The sequence below is a fragment of the Somniosus microcephalus genome, chromosome 3, assembly GCF_052327205.1.
Source record: "Somniosus microcephalus isolate GS21.2 chromosome 3, FLI_Smic_1.0, whole genome shotgun sequence".
Taxonomy (NCBI): domain Eukaryota; kingdom Metazoa; phylum Chordata; class Chondrichthyes; order Squaliformes; family Somniosidae; genus Somniosus; species Somniosus microcephalus.
This window is the reverse complement of record NC_140989.1, coordinates 242,667,920-242,689,156: the sequence shown is the minus strand read 5'-3', so window position 1 is coordinate 242,689,156 and position 21,237 is coordinate 242,667,920. Positions and strand designations below refer to the sequence as shown.

At 46.1% G+C, this 21,237-nt stretch overlaps 1 protein-coding gene across 3 annotated transcripts in view; it reads left to right on the top strand.

Annotated features, from left to right (window-relative positions):
- nos1apa (nitric oxide synthase 1 (neuronal) adaptor protein a) overlaps positions 1-21,237 on the top strand; it is a 640,829-nt gene that overhangs the window by 431,491 nt on the left and 188,101 nt on the right. The gene's annotated exons all lie outside the window — the stretch shown is intronic.

Genomic DNA, 21,237 nt, shown 5'->3' with positions numbered 1-21,237 from the left:
GTAACTTTAAAACCGTCCTTTCAGACAGACAGCTTTTCACATGTTGGGAGTGACTCTGTTGATGCCTGGGTCCATACAAACCACGCTACCCTTGGGAGAGCATTTCTGCTGCTAATCCTTTTACAGTATAATGCATTTTGCTGCCATTTCGAAGGGGCCTGCTTTCTGCTTCTTGTCTGAAAAACGACAAGCACATCTAATCCAGTTAGTTTGTAACATTTACAGAGCTGCTGATGTTTAGTTACAAAGTAGAAACACTTACTAGATACTCCTGGCATTGTGTTTATCCAGTGAGACTGGGCCCACTCTCTGTGCAGGGCCCAGTTGACTTAGGTGTGTAGTTTGACTGAAACTCACAGATACCACGGCAAAGACAACACTTGCTGTAGATTCAGAGGCAGGCAAGTTTTCCTTGAACTCTGTGCTTATGTGGTGATTGGGGTGCTGTCATCTGCCACATCGCTCGGATTAGGAAAAGGGTCCATCTCCAAGGATTCCTACTTCTGTTGGCTATCCTGAAATGTGTGTGTGCGCGGGCGGGCGGGCAAGGATATTAGATGAGGACCGGGTGAGGCTTGGCTTTGATGCTGCAATCGTGGAAAAGCCTGCTCGCACTCGAGCCCAGAGTTTCTGATCGGCGCTATGTTAACGTCAATCGGGAAATCTAGGCTGGGATGCCTAGACCTCCACTTGGTCTAGATGCTAGAAGCTGCCTGCTCTGAGAGATCCAGATCTCCAGAATATGTTGGCACCATCTGGGGAGAGGGGAGAAAATTAGGGGCAGAGGATTAAAAAAAACAGCCTCTGTGTTACAACATTGGACATTTCTACTTCCCAGACAGTGCAGCCAACATCGCAGAGTACAGTTTAAATGTATTTCACCAACTGTCCTGGGGTGCGGGAAGAACCAATGAAAGTAACTGTGGCTAGTGTAGATAGGTAGCACACAGCTGAATCCCCATAACGGCACAACAAATTTACTGAGTAATCCTACACTTGAGTCACAATTCCCTTTATAGCGGGAGGAAATCTGAATGGAACATCTAGTGGAGGTGAAAATTATTCTTTTGAAGGGTTTTGAATTATATTCCACATTCAGCTCCACCTGCTCTGCTGCTCAATAATCATAGAATAATACAACAGAGAAGGAGGCCATTTGGCCCATCATGCCAGTGCCGGCCCTTTGAAAGAGCGATCCAATTAGTTCCACTCCTCTGCTCTTTCCCCATAGCCCTGCCAATCTTTCCTTTTCAAGTTTTTATGTCTATGATTTACTGCAGGGAGTTGCCGCTCAACCCCTTGACAGCCTTCTTTTCCAGCCAGAGTTTATTGTCTCGCGCAGAAGGTGCCTCGGATTGTGTGCCAGTACCTCCGGGTTGAGAAAGTGGCATCGGAGCGCGTTGCTCTGGGACTGAGAACGGATCGCAGACCACCTCACTAAGAACCGTGAGATTCTGAAACTTTGCGTAGCAAAATTCTTTGATTTACTAAAGTGGAGACCCCTGCGATGCATTTGCACAGCTTTCTCGTAATTGCAGTCCTCTTAAACATGGTGATAGGTTTTAGACGCCCAGCTGGCCAACAAGAAAAGGAATCATTCCTGTAGACAAACTGCTAATGGAGACCTGTCAGCGCAACTGTAATAACTTACACCCTTAAAAACAATGGCTCTAAAACATATGTGGGATTTGAATGCGCCAATACTCAATTAATTTGCCTGATATAAAATTGCTCTCTCTATTTCAGCAGGGCATCAATTTGGTTCATTTTAAACTGGTTAATGCCTTTCACTAAAATAGCAGAGAGAACAATTTTATACGACCCCAACAAGTGTTCAGATGCTAGACTGTGAGCATGTTGATGTCTTCCACTTTGAAAGCCTCTCTTGCTATGATTGTAAACTCTCTCTCCCTCTCCCCTGCATCCCCCCACCCCCCACTCCCCACCCCACGTTGTGTTACAGGTGCCCGGTCTCTGCAGAGCTTAGGGGTGGGTCAGAGGATTTCAGCTGAAACAAGTACTTTGGAGTGGCAGGGAAGGAGGCTTTTCAGAGTAGCACATAATGTTTGACAGGCTCACTCTTGCTGTGATGGTCGATCTTAGCTATACCAGAGTGGGTGCAATATACTGAAACCTTTTAATCAAAGAGTAGGAATTTCAGTTATATTTCATACTGTTGAGATGTCTCTTGTATAATTTGGATAATTGATGGTAATAAATGTTGCTATGGGTGTTTTTTTTAAACTTTCATGCAAATCAGCCTAAGAATTTGCTCTCCGCCTCCCCCCCCCCCCCCAACCCTTTGCCACCTCCATCAGATAGGGAAAAAAATACAGCTGGCGTTAGAATGTCGCTTACAACATCTGCGGGCTCCTGAGGCAGAAATAATCCCACTGTCTGTCCGCTAAATAATGCCCTCTGACTGTCTGCGAATCAGAGAGGGTGCTGTCTGGCAGGAATAATAAAAAGGATGCACATCAGTAGTTGATGATTTACAAAACATAAAGAACCAAGTGTCAGCTGCAGCGAAAGCTCTGGTGACTTCTGACAGCATTAACAGAACCTGGTTTATTATCCAAAGCTCAGGATATACCAAGTCAAATTATGTCCGATTACACTCCTGTGAAGTGCCTTGGGATGTTTAAAGATGCTATATAACCGCAAGTTGTTGTTGGTGTAAGTATATATCCATCATTTTCCAAAGCATTGGAGATTGACAAATGTTGGTCCCTATTCAAGAAAAGGGAAAGGGATAAGCCAGGAAATTTACAAATTAGTTACTTTTATCTTGGTTGTGAGTAAATTTGAAGTCTCCATTGCCAGTGTGGCCCTCACTAGCAGTGAGTGCGGGCTGGAGAATTCAGACTGTAGTGTTGTAGCCCTATCTCCAACATGTGCTCATTGTAGCGTATGCAACCTGTACCACCTTAAGAGGATACCTTAAGGTGATGGACTACTTTTTGATGGCTCCTGTACATTGTAGTACCGGTGGTGACCACACCGGTATATAAACCCTGCGGAGCAAAGTGTATCCCAGTTCAGCCCTGACCCTCAATCACTAAAGACCTGTTTAATTATTTCTGTAGTCTGTGTCCTGTATTCAGCATAACTACATTCAAAAACACAGACTCAACAGTGGCGACGAGTCTGATCTTACCTAGCGGCAGTTGCATCAAAGGAAGCTTCGTCCTCTGAAACGGGCGTCGAACAAGGACATCCACCCTCAACATCCTGCTGGGCACTGCATCGCACGGGAGGCCATCGGGAACCTGGGTTGGTTTCTGGCCACGAAGTCAAACATCAGTGAACATCCCTTCGACGACAGCGGCGGGTAAGCCCGATCGAGCGGCACGGGGGGGAAGTCGGCCGAGTTGTCAGTAAGAGAAGTGGAGGGAAACAATGAAAAGGGTAGAGAACACGACCGCAGCCGGTGTCAGGGGCCGGACTGCAATCGGGGCAGAGACGCGCAGCAGCCAGAAAAGCGTTTATGACCACAAGGACCGCGGGAGCGGCGGGGATCAAGAGCAGCAGCGTAGGGGAAAATAAAGGACCGCTGGGAGGCGTGAACGGCAACAGCGCGGGAATCGCCATTTTGAGTCGGCGGGGGAAGAAGACAAGCGCGGGAAAAGCCACCAAAGTGCGCGGGAAGCCGCCATTTTGGAAAAAAATAAAAATAAATAAAATAAAATAATAATCATATCCGAAGGAAAGGAAACTCAACAAGGATGCCAAAAATGGGTAACATCACTGCTTTTGATAACGATGTGGAAGATTGGGCCACTTATGTGGAACGCATCGAAGTTTACTGTACAACGAATGAGGATCTGGAGAATAAATGTGGACTGGCTTTCCATACAAGCACTGACTGTAGATGCCTGTAAGGAGGACGACGTCAAACCTAAACGACTGTCCAAAATCTTAGACGATGCTAAGGAGGTGTTCCAACAAGGACTTGGAACACTGAAAGGAATTACGGCAACCATCAAGGTTGAAGAACATGCAAACCCAAAATTTTTCAAAGCCAGACCGGTGCCTTATGCGATACGACCTGCTGTGGAAGCAGAGCTGGAAGGGCTAGAACGTTCAGGGGTACTGTCCAAGGTGGACTGGAGCGAATGGGCTACACCCATTGTTCCTGTCATGAAGCGTTCGTTGAGCAACAAGCCGGGGGAACCTGGGAAGGTTCGCATCTGTGGCGATTTCAAGATCACTGTTAATCCGGTTCTTCACATGGTGCAATATCCGCTTCCGCGGATTGAAGATATCTTCGCTTTGCTGTCTGGCGGGAAACACTTCACTAAGATAGACCTGGCGCAGGCGTACCTACAGATGGAAGTTGATGAAGCGTCATGTCAGTATCTCACGATCAACACGCATAAGGGCTTATTTCGGTATAATAGACTGGTTTTTGGAGTGGCATCGGCTCCAGCGATTTGGCAAAGGGCCATGGAGCAGGTATTGCAGGGAATTCCAGGCACACAATGCTACCTGGATGACATCCTGATTACAGGAGATAATGATAACGATCACCTCGCGAATTTGGAGCAGGTGCTCATCAGATTGAAAGAATATGGGCTCAGAGTTAATCGCCAGAAATGCGAGTTCTTTCAAAAGTGAATCTCGTACTGCGGCCACGTCATTGACCGGGAGGGGCTCCATAAGTCACCTGACAAGATCGAAGCTGTTGTAAAAGCTCCTGCACCGGAGACCCCTGGTCGAGAGGGTCGGCCTCCTCCACGCCAACCCCCAGTACGCTTACATTGCGTACCCAGACGGGCGGGAGGACACAGTCTCCATATGAGACCTCGCACCCTCGGGGACCGCTGTAACCCACTACCCATTACCACCCCCCCCACGACACCCTCGGGGACCGCTGTAACCCACTACCCATTACCACCCCCCCCCCCCCACGACCAGATATCCAACCCCAGCAGCCGGCTCGCCTTGGACCGTCACCCACGAGGACTACACTCCAGTGCCCCAGCCTACACGGGACGCGACGCCGGAAGCTCCACCACCCCTGCCGTCGCCACGTCGATCACAGCGGCAGACAAGACCTCCGGAGAGGCTCCAATACACGAACTTTTAAATACACTTCACCCCGCCGGACTCATTTTTAAACAAGGGGTGAATGTGGTAAACCACTGTTATACCTGTCTGTACGTGTATGTGTATTCCACTAGGTACAGGTCTGGACATGCCTCGGCTGACTCCTCCCACTATTCCAGGTATATAAGTGACTACCTCCCAGTCCCTTAGTATTCTGGACGGGTCGACCACTCGAGACTAGACCTTCATTCTTTAGTTAATAAAAGCCTGGTTGTTACTCGCTTAACCTCAGTCTTTTGAGTAATTGATGGCGCATCACCAGGTATCGACAAACAAATAGAGGATCTGACTAAAAGCTGCTCAGGTTGCCAGAAAGTTCAAAATGCACCTCCAATTGCACCGCTGCATCCGTGGGAATGGCCTTCAACCCCATGGCAACGTGTGCATATCAACTTTGCAGGTCCATTCATGGATTCCATGTTTTTGATAGCAGTAGACGCACATTCTAAATGGCCAGAAGTGATTAAGATGTCGACCACTACCTCTGAGAAGACGATCGCAGTTCTAAGAACCATATTTGCAAGGAATGGGTTGCCGGAACAAATATGTTCAGACAACGGACCACAGTTCGTGTCAGAAGAATTCCAGAAATTCATGAAAAAGAATGGGGTGAAACACTATACATCTGCCCCATATCATCCGGCTACAAATGGGTTGGCCGAGAGATTTGTACAAATGTTCAAAAAGGTGATAAAGGCCATGAGCGAAGACCATATTCCACTGCACATTCTCCCCGTGTTTGCGTGGGTTTCCTCCGGGTGCTCCGGTTTCCTCCCACAGTCCAAAGATGTGCGGGTTAGGTTGATTGGCCATGATAAATTGACCCTTAGTGTTAGGGGGATTAAATACGTGGGGTTACGGGGATAGGGTGGGATGTGTGTTGGTATAGGGGTTACGGGGATCGGGTGGGATATGTGTCGGTGCAGGCTCGATGGGCCGAAATGGCCTCTATCTGCACTGTGGGGTTTCTGTGATTCTGTGATACAACACAAGGTGGACAATTTCCCGATGGCGTATCGAAACGCCACGCATGCAGTGACAAATCAAAGCCCTGCCATAATGTTCTATAACAGGAGGTTGCGGTCCCGGTTGGATTTGTTAAAACCCAATGTGCGAAGGGAAGTCGAAAACAAGCAATTCCAGCATGTAAATAACAAGGCCACTCGTAGTTTCGAAATAGGACAACCAGTGTTGGCCAGGGACTATAGGGATGATAAATGGCAATCCGGAACAATTCGTGCCCAACAAGGACCCTTGATGTACACGGTAGACGTTGGAGAGAACGTAATACAACGTCATGTTGACCAACTTGTGGAATCGAGAACAAGGGTCGACCCCATGTCTACGGCAGAGACACCAGTTGAAGAATTTATTGAGCCTGTAGTATCTACCTCAGACTCGAACGTACATGATGATGTTCAATCCATAGGAGATCAAATGGATGAGTCATCCCAGCAACGAGAACCAGAGACCCCTGAAAGGCGTTATCCGGCCCGGAGCAGGAGGCCTCCTCAGAGACTGAATCTTTGAACAGTTTTGTGTGAAAATTGTATATATATTATCCATGTAATGTTTAATTTGGGGTGTACACTGTTAAGCTAAAAGGGGAGGAATTGTAGTGTATGTAACCTGTGCCACCTTAAGAGGATACCTTAAGGTGATGGACTACTTTTTGATGGCTCCTGTACATTGTAGTACCGGTGGTGACCACACCGGTATATAAACCCTGCGGAGCAAAGTGTATCCCAGTTCAGCCCTGAGCCTCAATCACTAAAGACCTGTTTAATTATTTCTGTAGTCTGTGTCCTGTTATTCAGCATAACTACATTCAAAAACACAGACTCAACACTCATGTCTTGGAAGGCTTGAGTGGTGTCTCAGGCAATGACCCCTCTAGAGTCTATAATACGGGATGAGAGTAGTAAGCACTTAGAAAAGCAAGGGGCTAATCAGAGATAGTTGGTATGGATTTATAAAGGGCTGGTTGTGCTTCACTAAGTTAACTGAATTCTTTGAGAAAATCACAGATAAGGAGTTTGGTGGCTGTTGTGTATATATATGGATTTTCAGAGGCATTTGATATGCCTCATAAAAAAGACTTGTCATAAAAGTCAAATCAGATGGTGATAAAGGGGATGTAGTTGCGTGGATAGATGGCTAGAGGAGAGTCGGGGTAAATGGATGTTGTTTGATTGGGTGGAATGTCATTAATAGCGTGGTAATGGATCTATGCTGGGACCACTTTTGTTTTCAAGTTATGTAAATGATTTTCATGTAGGCCAAGTGCTAGGTGAATGATCCCAGATTAGGGTTCATGATAACCTATGGGGAAGGATGCAGGAGATTACAGCCGGGTGTAGACAGGCTAGTAGTGTGGGCAGACAGGTGGCAAGTGCAGAGAAATGTGAAATAGTGCATTTTTGGAAAAGTTACAGTGAAAGGAAGTATACCCTAAATGATAAGATTCTTAACAGCACGGAGGAACAGAGAGACCCAAGGGTATAGATACACAAACCTTTAAAGTGGGGGTATGCAAGAAAGAAAGGCATTGTCAACAGCTTTCAGTTAATGAAACCTTCTGGAGCAATTGGAGGCAGGTGAGTCGGCCTCCCCTCATGGACGTGAGCATGTCTACTTTCCTCCAGTCAAAAATGATGGGCAGTGAAGGGGCAGTATAACTGCAGATGTTCATTCATACCTTGTAGTGATCGCCACTATTGCGCAGGCTGAGATCAACTAACTTACTAAAGACCAGACATTGAACCCGAGACTGTCCTTGTCTGTGTGGTTCAGCCAGTCACTCGATGAACTGAGAAAGCCATCATGGGATCCCCAGCTAACCGTGTTATTAAAGAGATGAGACAGAATATCTTACTGAGTACCAATCCTCTGAGTTTGCACAGCTGCTATTGAGATTTGATCCTTAAGCAACAAGATACATTGACTTGTTAAAGTTAAATAGCTGCCGTTCCCCTTGGGCACTCTGTTGTTTTCACAATGAGATGTTATTCACAAATCAACAGCCTATTTAATTCTACTTTCATGAGCATTCAGCGGAGCTAGCAGTGATTTAGTGGAGGATTCCTTCAAACTTGTGTGTTCATCCATCGCTGGCATCCAAGGAGCTTCTGTTTTCCTGAAAGATTTCTCTCCTGAGTTCACCTCATGGCTTGGTTGGGGGGGGGGGGGCAGGGGTGGGGGCGGCGGTCATCAGAGTATCAAACCACCACTGACCTAATCCCACATTGATTTTTGGCTTGTACTGTAAATGCTGCACTTTTGTTGCATTTGACTTATTGAAGCGGATCTTCAGACATGGGAAGTGTAGCCTTGCTCCTACCTTCAGTCATCATGCCTCTCTCAACAGGAGTGGCACCAACTGTGAAGGGAAAGGTGGCGACCATTAATATTAATGACTGAAGCCTTCCTATATAAGCAGTGAAGTGGTCACCACCACTTCTCTGGGAACTGGACAATCTACTTGAGCAAAAAGTTGGAAGTTTTGAAACCTTCAAACCAATGGTATGTGTTTGGGTCATTACCCTCGGGCACCTATGGTTGTTTTTAAAAACCTTTTGCAAACAACTTTTTGTTTGGTGTCAACGGCTAGGGAATCTTTGTATGGGTGAGTGAGTCTTTAAAAGAAGGAGAGGGGAGAGAAAGAGACTGCTTCATCTTCACAGGCTGGTGGGAGCCATCATTTTTCTCATTGCTTTCACCATACAAGCTGTTAAAAACTCCCAGTGCTGTAAAGTGAGCAGGAAGGTGAAACTCTGAGTTCAACAACAAGTTTTGAAACAGTTCTGCAATGTTGAAGGCCTATTACAACAACTTGCATTTATATAGTGCCTTTCAAGTAGAAAACGTCCCAAGGCACTTCACAGGAGCGTAATCCCCGACAAAAAAATGACACTGAGCCAAAGAAGGAGATATCAGGAGAGGTGACTATTTTAAAGGAGCAGAAGGAGGCGGAGAGGTTTAGGGAAGGAATTCCAGAGCTTCGGGCCTAGATAGCTGAAGGCATGGCCGCCATTGGTAGGTTGAAGGGAGTGGAAGGCCTGCCAGAGAGCATTGGAATAGTCAATTCTGGAGGTAACGAGGACATGGATGGAGATTACAACAGCAGATGTGCAATGTTACGAAGGTGGAAGTAGGCGGTCTCTGTGATGATAGTGATATGGGGTCAGACACTCAGTTCGGGGTGAAATAGGATGCCAAAATTGTGAACAGTCTGAGACAATGGCCGGGAAGGGGGATAGAATCGGTGGCAGAGTTTACGGCAGGGGCCAAAACCAGTGGCTTTGGCCTTCTCAATGTTTAGCTGGAGGAAATTGCAGCTCATCCAGGAATGGATGTCGGACAAGCAGTCTGACAATGCAGAAGCGGTGGAGGGTTTGAGAGAAATAATAACAGAAAATGCTGGAAATACTCAACAGGCCAGGTAGCATCTGTGGAGAGAGAAACAGAGTTAACGTTTCAGGTCGATGGCCTTTCGTCAGAACTGGAAAAAGTTAGAGATGTAATCGATTTTAAACAAGTGCAGAGGCAGGGAAAGGGAGAGGGGAGGAAAAAGCAAACAGGAAGGTCTGTGATAGGATGGAAGGCAGGAGAGATTGTGTACTGGCCGCGCTAGACGTGCTCCTATCTAGTTATCCAGCAAGTTAAACACATATTCAAAAATAATTCTTCTGAAGCCGGTTGCTGTTTTGAAGCTTTACTTGAACAAATTTGTGAAACTGTAAACAAAGACAAAGTATGTTTTGTACATAAACTGAGTACTATACATTCGATATTACATACGATATAAACATATTTACAACAGTAGAATGGACTAATTGTATAACTAACTAACATTTGGACTAACTTCTATAACTATCAAATATTAACCTTTTATAAACATAGTATTATCAAAATATTACTCTGACAACGTTGCAATTATGCTAAGGAACAAAGATACTCACAGATATTGCGCTTGGCCTAACATATGAAATCAGATTACATTGGATTGTGAATGGAACCTCTCATGGCAGATTCTCCATTACTCAAGTCAGGTTCTTCCTAGCAAAACTGCTTCCTGGGGTCAACAGGAAGAAAGGTAGGAAGGTCAAATGACCTCTCACAGGAAGAAAGGAACAAAGGTCAAATGACCTCACACAGGAAGAAAGATCAGATGACCTTTCCAGCATACAAACTGTTAACACAATAACCACCACCAGAGGGTGCTATCTGCACACATAAAATGTTCATTGGTCCAGAACACTCCCCGTCTCGGGTCGTTAACGACTCCACACAGTCCGAACTCTACTTGTCACTGGAGTCCTCTGGCGACAAAAGAAGAACCACCTCAGAGACGGTCCGTCGATGTCGATGATAGGATGCAGCTTCCGTAGACTGCTGTGAGGGGGTAGGTTGCGTTCTGCTATGCACAGTTCCAACCTGGGTAAGGTGAGGTCTGGCTAGGGCGCCAACTTGCCTCTATCAAAGACGAAGCCGATTTTGCTTTGTCCTTCTTGAGTGGTGACCTTCAGATAAGCCACACTTGCAATGGCCTTAGCGGATGCGTCTGCAAAGACACAAAGCTCTTTGAATTGGGTATTTAAGGGATAGAAAGATGAATAGCAGCGAGGTATTCGGATCTCCTGTAAGTCTTGGAGTGAGTCTCTCCATCTGTCCCACTCTGCTTCCATCTCTTCAGGGAGAGGTGAATCCCACTCTTCAGCGCGTGTGGAGAGTTCCCTGAGGAGCAGCCTGCCTTGTATGGTGACAGGGGCTAAGAAGCCGAGAGGGTCGTATAGGCTGTTGATTGTAGAGAGCACTCCTCTACGTGTGAAGGGTTTCTTGGCGTCTAGGACTTGGAACATGAACGTGTCTGTTGCTATGTTCCACGACACCCCTAGGCTACGCTGGAGGGGGAGGTCATCAGTGAAGAGGTCTAGGTCCTTGACGTCCTTAGCACGATCTTCAGGGGGGAATGCCTCCATCACTGCTGGTCTGTTAGAGGCTATCTTATGCAGCCTGAGGTTGGATAGTGCAAGTAGTTCCTGGGCTCGTCCGAGGGTACTGATGGCCTCTGCTTCAGTCGGGAATGACTTCAGTGCGTCGTCGACGTAGAACTCTCGTTCGATGAACCCTCTCACATCACTGCCAAAGTCGTCGTCTTCTTCCTTGGCAGCCCTCCTTAGTCCGTATATGGCGACAGCAGGGGATGGGCTATTCCCAAAGACATGGACACGCATTCTGTAGTCCAAAATGTCTCTATTAGGGTTATTGTCCCGATACCACAGGAAGCGGAGGAAGTCTCTGTGGTCTTCTCTCACCACGAAGCAATGAAACATGTGCTGGATATCGGCAGTGATGGCGACGGGCTCTTTCCTGAATCTCATGAGCACTCCCAAGAGGCTGTTGTAAAGACCGGGCCCTGTGAGGAGTACGTCGTTGAGAGAGACTCCCTGATATGGTGCACTGGAGTCAAACACCACGCGAATCTGTCCACTGCATGGGGCAAGGTAGCTTGGATGACCATTCTCCAAGATGGAAGTCTTGAGTGTGCTCACCTGAGATGGCTTGTTCTCTAGTGTGCGACGTCCTACAGGGTACACATTAACGAGGCATATCTTGGAGCATGCTCTTGCGCTCACTCCTTCTCCACACACCTCGGTGCACCTGGATGTAATCTCCGCACCAGCAGCTCCCTCTCTCTCCCCGCCGTGCTCTGATGCGGGAGGAGGCGTCTCTGACTTCCAAGGAGCTGGGCCTGGGTGTAGTGCTGAAACGTGCCGATCACTTTCACATTCAGTGCATTTTGCATCCACCTTGCAGTTCTTGGCGAAATGGCTCGTGGACGAGCAGCACCTGAAACATATAGAGTTCTCTTTAAGATATTGTTTCCAATCTTCCAGGGACATCTCCCTGAAGCCTCTGCACTTCTTTAAAGGATGGGGCTTGTTGTGGATAGGGCATTGTTTGCTCATATCCTCAGGTTTCTTCTGAATCTTTGTGTGCTCAGTTGAGGACACTTGCATTCTGTGGACAGATATTGGTGTCTTTCCATGTCTGTCAAACTTGTCTCTTTTGGCAAGTGCTGGGTGGGAGGAGAAGAAGTTGAAGCTGGGGTCGTTCCTGGCTTTGGCTTCTTTACGGATGAATTTAATGAACGCAGAGAATGGTGGGAACGCCACGTTGTGCTTTAGCTTGAACTTTGATCCAAACGTTATCCACTTCTCCTGCAGGTTAAATGGAAGCTTCTCAATGATGGGACTTACCCCTCTGGAAGTGTCTACGTACGATAGACCGGGTAGGTAGCCGTCCTGCTTTGCGGCTTCGAGTTCCGACAGCAGATCTCCAAGGTCGCGGAGCTTCTGGGGTTCCTTACTCGTCAACCTCGGAAAGTTCTCCAACCTGTCAAAGAGAGCCCTTTCAATGGCTTTGGGCGAGCCGTAGCTTTCTTCCAGCCTCACCCAAGCCTTCTTCAACCCCTCTGGCAGCTGCCCCACATTGGCCGCTTTTATCCTGCAGGCCTGTCTGGTGGACTCTGGGCCGAGCCATTTGATAAGGAGGCCGAGCTCTTCTCCTGCCGACAGGTCTAAGCCCGATATGGCATCGTGGAAGCAGGACTTCCAAGCCCGATAATTCTCCGGCCTGTCATCAAACTTAATTAACCCCGAAGTCACCAGCTGGGTGCGTGTAAGGTATTTGGCGAGGTCGTAGGTGCTGGGACCTGTGCCAGGGTTGCCTTGGCTGGGGGCTCTGTTGGGGGTCTTAAGGGACCGAGAGGGGATTTGCCTCTGACTTTCTCTATTCAGCGTCCTATTCCTTTGCACCGTGTCTTCAGTTCTGCTAGCGGAGACTCTGCGGCTTGAGGCACGCCGTCTGCTTTGACCTTGGTTGGCAACTTGTGGCATGTTATACGAAGTGCTTGCGTCTGTAGAGATGTGCGGGCCTCCATCCCTTTCTCCTGTAAACTGTATGTCGGCATGGTCGCTCACGTAATCTATGGTGCGCTGTCGTGGACTCTGCCACGGAACGGGAATTAAAGGTTTATAAGCTGTCTCGGGATCAGCTCCCTCCAAAATTGCCTCGAATACTTGTGTCTCAGCTAATGCAGCATCTATCTCTTTTTGTTGCTGCAGAGCGTCTAATGTGGCTTGGAGACGGGCCTGTTCAGCCTGGCGTTCCACTTGGTGATGGGCCTGTTCCGCTTGGAGCCGGGCCTGTTCTGCTTGGAGCCGGGCCTGTTCTGCTTGGGGTTCAGCTTGGAGACGGGCCTGTCTTACTTTTATTTCTATTTCACTGTCCGTATGCGCAGCTCTGGCTTGAGCTGCTACTAGCTTAGCCCGTGCTTTGGCGATGGCTATGCTTACTCTAGAACCACCCGATGACCGTGAACCAACTTGCGATCTGTAGTAACCGGAGCTTATAGACCGATTGTCACGTTCTACAGTTTCGTCTGCCTGTTTAAGGTCTTCTACTTGCTGCAAAGCATTTTCGCTATTATCTTCTGACATGTTGATGTGAGGTAGATGTGCTCTACGCGCTAGACGTGCTCCTATCTAGTTATCCAGCAAGTTAAACACTTATTCAAAAATAATTCTTCTGAAGCCGGTTGCTGTTTTGAAGCTTTACTTGAACAAATTTGTGAAACTGTAAACAAAGGCAAAGTATGTTTTGTACATAAACTGAGTACTATACATTCAATATTACATAAGATATAAACATATTTACAACAGTAGAATGGACTAATTGTATAACTAACTAACATTTGGACTAACTTCTATAACTATCAAATATTAACCTTTTATAAACATAGTATTATCAAAATATTACTCTGACAACATTGCTATTATGCTAAGGAACAAAGATACTCACAGATATTGCGCTTGGCCTAACATATGAAATCAGATTACATTGGATTGTGAATGGAACCTCTCATGGCAGATTCTCCATTACTCAAGTCAGGTTCTTCCTAGCAAAACTGCTTCCTGGGGTCAACAGGAAGAAAGGTAGGAAGGTCAAATGACCTCTCACAGGAAGAAAGGAACAAAGGTCAAATGACCTCACACAGGAAGAAAGATCAGATGACCTTTCCAGCATACAAACTGTTAACACAATAACCACCACCAGAGGGTGCTATCTGCACACATAAAATGTTCATTGGTCCAGAACAGATTGAGCGAGGTGGTGATGAGGTAGAGCCTGGTGTCGTCAGCATACATGTGGAACCTAACCCCCATTAATTGCTTATTACATTTTGTAAAACAAGAACAAGATTCACTTAATTTCTTTCCTTTTCTTACGAAATGACAATCTGACTTCTATAAAACATAGCAGCTGCAGCATCCAAACTATGGCCCGTTGGTTGTATGTCGCCCATAAACTCAGACAATTAAATCTGCAAAGCCCAGGCTACTCGATTCCACGTCTGGTCATGTTCCTTACTTACTGCGTTGTCCTGTTGAAATTTTGTGGGCCTGGGGGTTTGGAATGGTCTGTTCTTAGCGCTGCTGCCCACTGGTGAATTTAATCACAACACCAAGATCTGTGACTCGCAATAATGTGAGATATATGCAAATTAATGAGACTGTTGATTTAAACATTATAGCACAAATTTCCCATTAAAAAAAGTAATGGGTGGAAATCACAGGTGAGACTGCAATTTCCCAATATGTGCTCGCAGGAAGAACATTTACCCTACTGCGTAGCCCCTGAGGCACTATGACTTACAGCTTAGCGACCCACAAAGACAAAAGCTTAGAACTCCTGCTTTAAAGAATAATGCGAGACGACAGATGATACAAAATTCTGATTGAGACTCTCTGTAGACAAGGGAGGGGTAGAATAGTTGAGCAGCGTTTGCACAATTCTGATTCAGTGATGCGTCGGGACACACATTGACCATCCAACATTTTCTTTTGCCAAATGCCTTTCAGAAAAGGGCACGCTTTTTCAACACGGTCGTTCTCAACATCGGAAATCTGCTGTGAGTGGAGGCTTTTTCGATTTACCTTGAAAATAGCATTTTTTAGACTGTCTGCTTTTAATTGTAATTTTTGACACTTCCCGCAGTCATTTATTTCCCTCACCCCAGCGAAAATGTTTTCAGCGACTAAAATTGACAGCATGTGCTGCCTGGGTTTGTAGCGATTGCCAGGACTGTGGTAAACCTAGTTAAAGCAATTGCCTCTTTGAGATCTTTCTTTAGATGGCTCCCTGATGTGTGTTTCTAAGGTCCCTGGTTGCCATTGTACCTTCTGTTTAGAGTGTGGAGAGAAGGGGTAGTGTGTAGCACAGTACCAGAAGGATAGAAGCTCAATAGTTGTGTTTCCCAACCCCACTGAGCTCTGCACGTTCTGGGAAAAAGTGACTGCACCAATAGCCAAGCTGAATCTAAACTGGGGCTGTCAACACTTTCATTACCCAGACCCCCAAGGGTTTCAGTCGAGTTTGAACCATTGAAGCATTTGATGGGCTTAATGTCACGCTTCACATTTACTTAAACATTCCATTTTTTATTATTATTACTTGGTCTTAAATGCTAGGAAACAGCATAAATTCTCCCTTGCAATTTTCTTTGTTGCTGGTCGGCATGTTGTATTGACTTTAATGGAACTCATTGATAGGCGCTTTCGAAATATAATCATAATGCACATTAGAGCAGATTGTTTTGCACGTTGCCTTGTGAATCCCACCCAAGTGCCACTGTGCATCATGACGATTCTGAAGAAGCGTAGTATGAAAAGTATATGCTTCACAGATAGGCCTGTTCTGAATCTTGATGTGTGCCCCCACCCCATCCCCCAACAAAAAGAACCTTCATGAAAAAGCGTCCAACAAATCCTTTACTCTTGGAAAAGCTACAAAAGACTCCATTGATTTTTATCACAGTGGTTTCATACACAAGTGACAGGATGGTGCTTCTCTCTCCTTTCCCTACCCTTAGTTTTCTCCCCGTTCCTACCCCCCATCGCCACCCCCTACACGGTTTATCTGGCGGGGGGGGTTCTGCCGATCTTCCACCGAAGTTACGTCGGCCAATCGGGAGAGCCACTGAGGAAACTCCCGGCGGACGGCCCGCAATTTCCACAGAGCGGCTCCCGCTGCTCCTCCACCGTAACTTTGCCGGAAGTTATAGCGGGGGGTGGGAGCGGCTCTGAGGCAATTCCAGAAATATGCAGTGCTATCCTTGTAGGCATGTTCATTTTGAAGCCTGTTGTGGTAGGCGATCGTACTAAAGAGTGGCTCCGCCGAGAGTAATCGAGAAATGGCGAGCACTCTCTGATCAATCGGCGTGTACCTGAAGACTTTACTCCGAGGTTGGAGGTGAATGCAGACTGAGCTTGATTATGAAAAAGGCAACTGCTGCAGATATGAAACAAAACAGAAAATACTGGGACAGCACGTAAGGTGAGTCAACATTTGAAAAGAGAGCCAGTCATCAGAGGCAGCGAGCACCTGCAATTACTTTACTGAACTACCTCTGGTGGATTGAAAAAAAGAGTTCCACATCAACACTGACAAAGGTTTTCCTTTGCTACCTCATCGGTCTCAAGTGACACCCTTACCAAGCATACTCTGTGTTGGTGTCTCTATTTACACTGCGCAGTGTCAGTCTTGGCTCAGCACTCTTGCATCATTCAATATTAATGGTGTCCACATCTAGTGATGCCTGCCCTTTTAATAGGATTTTCGCATTAATATGACAGTGTATGATATTAGATTACAGCCACGGCTCAGTGGGTCGCACGCTCACCTCTGAGTCAGAAGGTTGTGGGTTCAAGTCCCACTCCAGGGACTTGAGCACTTAATCTAGACTGACACTCCAGTGCAGTACTGAGGAAGTGCTGCACTGTCGGAGGTGCCGTCTTTTAGATGAGACGTTAAACTGAGGCCCCGTCTGCCCCCTCGGGTGGATGTAATTGAAGAAGTGCTGGGGAGCTCTCCCAGGTAGCCTGGCCAATATTTATCCCTCAACCAACACCCAAAACAGATAACCTGCTCACTTATTTCATTGCTGTTTGTGGGACCTTGCTGTATGCAAATTGGCTGCTGCATTTCCCACACTACACTGGCTGTGGAGCACTTTGGGATGTCCTGGGGTCATGAAAGGTGCTATAGAAATGCAAGTCATTCTTTTCAAAAAGGATTATTACATTTTTAAAAAATCTGCTGTGGTGAAAAGCAGCAAGTTCTACAAATGCATAGCAGGCCCATCAGCTTCTTGTCTTCAGATGCTGGCGGATGTGTTTTTCCACCATTTTACATTTATTCTTTCTGTTGTTTTGTTCCTGGTGGTGGTGTGCATTTTAGAAATTAGTTTCATAATTTGCGTGGAATAAAAGTCTTTTGGGAAAGGAATGTAGAAAGGGTTAAATTGAATACTACCTGCTTTTGCTGCTTTTCATTTTCGTTAATAACTGTATAACCGCCTGCGTAGGGCTATGAGCTGGGACGGCAGAAGCCTCTAATTTAATCGGTAAATAATGCATATAGAACAGAAGAAGTGGAGGTTGACGTTTGTCCGTGGTGGTATTCTTGATTTGTGGGATGAAAAATGGCCCTCCACACTGGAACCTGACTCATGGTCCATGTAATTACTGCTGCCTCTCATCTTTTAGCTGTGCCCGTGCTTCTCAGTGTGTAGTCAGCTCCATTCAGCACATGAAATGTGACCAGTTTTCAAGGAAAGTAAGAATTTCAGAGCAGCAAAATGACAAGAGTAAGGTGCAGATAGACGTGGCTCGTCAAACTGTGATTTTTTTACTTTAATGATGGGCTGACATCTTCCAGGCTCAGTTACGGGAAGTTCTTGCAAAGGTTTCAGTCGCGTCCTCCTTACACCTGTTGCTAGGAGATCTGTGTGTTCTTCAGTAGTAATTAATTCACTGCACTAATGGATGACTGTACCATTAGTGTTTTGCAAAGAAAACAAAACGGGACAGGAGCCTGGACCAGGGTAAGTATAAGGACAGGGAAGAGGGTGGGATCATGGCTTAAGCTTTGAGGTTTGCTTTGCTGCTGATGAAAACCCAGTGGCAAGATGGATATCCCCAACGATTATTGTCTCCCACCTCGTGAGGCACAGTAGGGTAGATTTTTCCAATTGGTTATAAAGTGGCCAATATGTTACTGTTCAGGAAAAAAAGCAGCCAAGATCGGTGATGCCCGATATCTGCCAACTTGGTGCTTCACTTTGGTTCTGTGGATTTGATTGACGCACACCTGAATGAGATGGGAGCTTAATCTTGATATGTTGATGAGGTCCCAGTGGCGTGATTTAGATGTCCATGTAATTTCACAGCATTGCTATCTGCTTACCATTTCACCCATTCAAAATTGATATTCAGGTTTACTAGGAGCAGATCTGTATATAGAAGTGGATTTAAAGTGCACTGCCTAAAGTTTCAGGCCATTTCTGAACTTTTTTTCTTTTTTTCTGTTGTCTCTTAGGTGGTCCAGAGACTGTGTAGCAATTGTTACACAGCCTTTTTTTTTTGCAGCAATATCAATTGTAGATTTCAGCCGTGGCTCAGTGGGTAGCACACTCACCTCTGAGTCAGAAGGTTGTGGGTTCAAGTCCCACTCCAGAGACTAGAGCACAAAATCTAGGCTGACACTCCAGTGCAGTGCTGAGGGAGTGCTGCACTGTCGGAGGTGCCGTCTTTCAGATGAAACATTAAAGCGAGGCCCTGTCTGCTCTCTCAGGTAGATGTAAAAGAGCCCATGGCACTGTATCGAAGAAGAGCAGGGGAGTTATCCCAGGTGTCCTGGCCAATATTTAGCCCTCAGCCAAAACAGAGTATCTGGTCATTATCACATTGCTGTTTGTGGGACCTTGCTGTGCAAAAATTGGCTGCTGCACTTCCTACATTGCAACCGTGACTACACTTCAAAAGTACTTCATTGGTTGTAAAGCGCTTTGGAACGTCCTGAGATCAGGAAAGGCGCTATATAAATGCAAGTCTGTCTTTCTTAGTTTGTAGTTATTCTGGGCTGAGCTTTGGAAAAATCTACCCTAAGTGTGGAACAAAATGGGCATTTATTTTCAAAAGCAGACGTCAGTTCTTTTAGTGAATAACGGGAGAATGTCAGTTTTTGTTCAGAGTTAAGAAAGGAGATGGGGGCACAGCTGGCAGTTGCATCAGTGCCAGCCCTGTGGTCCTCACTAACTGCAGGTATCCTTGCAGTATCCTCTCATTCAAAAGAGGAATTTTGGGTCCTTGGTTCTCATTTTCCCTTTCGAAGTGTCTGGAGAGCTCACTTAAAAATGGACCATCCCATTCAAAACCAGACCGGTGGCATTCCCAGGTACATGATGTATTCTAGTTGTAGAGCTAGCTGATAGAACTGCCAGTTATCTCCAATAAACTTTCAGCAATGGCATTGTCTGTGGCACACCCAGTGTGGAGAAATGCATTGGCGGCTGCTGCGGGCAGGCCTCAAACTGAGGGCAAACATCCCATACAGGTTATCTGCTACCTTGCGATAACTTCAAGCCAATATTCAAACCATAATGTTGAAAGGACTCTTATAAAATGAAAGCAATATTATCTGAACACCTCAATGAGATTTTTGCCTTTGTAACTAATCCCACATATCCAAGACACCCAACTTTTCTCATGCTATCTTAGATTAGTTGGTTATGTTTCTGGAAGATTAATGCACGTGTTGTGAAACAAATTATGAACATTTAATAAGATTTCAACACAGTCCATGCCACCCCCTAGGAAACAACATGCAAGACCAGCTTGAAAAGCAAGCCTAGGAATTTGTATTTACTGGGAGTCACAATCCGACTTTCCCTGCAATATTAAACTACAGGGGTTTATTGTTTCCTCATAGGTCAGTGCTTCAAGGGATCTGAATTTATATCTGCACGTAAAAAAACCCAACTCTTACAATATCCCAGTGTCCAAAATATATTTTTGTTAACTCTGCTTCCCCCCGCCCCCCCCCCCACCCCCCATTGTGAGGTTTACAAGCAGGCACAATGTAAGAGCTCTCTCCTGTAGATTCCTGTTTGAAAAGGGGTGAGGAAATGGCTGGAGTTTCATTTATGCTTTCCAGCCGGCAAGGCAGCACTTTCATGTCGGGAAGAAAAACATCCATTGTATTTTGTTTCTTGATGGATCTGATTGTGAAACCTCTCGGTGTAAGAGAGAAATCCATTAACGCTTTGCCGTGTTTGATTGCGAGCGGCCCCTTTCCACTACCTTTTCTCCCCCGCGCCCCCCCAGGTTTGATCAGTCCAGGTTGCGCTGCTGCTGTCAAAATTGAGAGGTATTGTGTGCCATGCATGGAATTCATTGCTGGAAGTGGTGACGTGAGTTATAGCATTTATAACTAATACCCAGCACACACATCGCAGAACTGTCAGCATTGTACACAACTCACTTTTTTCACCAGCTCTGTGCTTATCCACTGGATTGGCAGATTAAACCCTGTTATATAGCAGGACACGAAGTGCCTCTGGTAATGAATGTTGTTTCTATTTTTTGGCCGTTTCATTTCATTGCCGCCTTCTTCCAGCCACCCACCCCACCAAGGCAATAAAGAAACAAAAAAAAACATAAATACTGCTGGCACTTTTCAGTGTTAAGAAACCATGGGACTTCTGGATTGTCCTTAAAGTGCCCTCCTTTCTACAGTCCTGGGCCTCAGTCATAGTATCCTTAAATCAGCATGTTTACAGCACAGAAGGAGGTCATTTAGCCCATCACACTTGTGCTGGCTCCCTGAAAGAGTTCTCCACGTAGTCCCACACTCCTGCCCTTTCCCCATTCCCATTTTAAATGTTTCTTTTCAAATATTTATCCACAGCCCTTTTAAAAGCTATTATTGATTCTGCTTCCACTACCGTTTCCTCCAGGGCAATCCATTTTTTAAAAATTCATTCATGGGATGTGGGCGTCACTGGCAAGGCTGGCATTTATTGCCCATCCCTAATTGCCCTTGAGAAGGTGGCGGTGAGCCGCCAATGCTTGAACCGCAGAGGGCAGTTAAGAGTCAACCACATTGCTGTGGGTCTGGAGTCACATATAGGCCAGACCAGGTAAGGACAGTAGATTTCCTTCCCTAAAGGACATTAGTGACCCAGATGGGTTTTTACGACAATCTGATCGTTTCATGTTCACC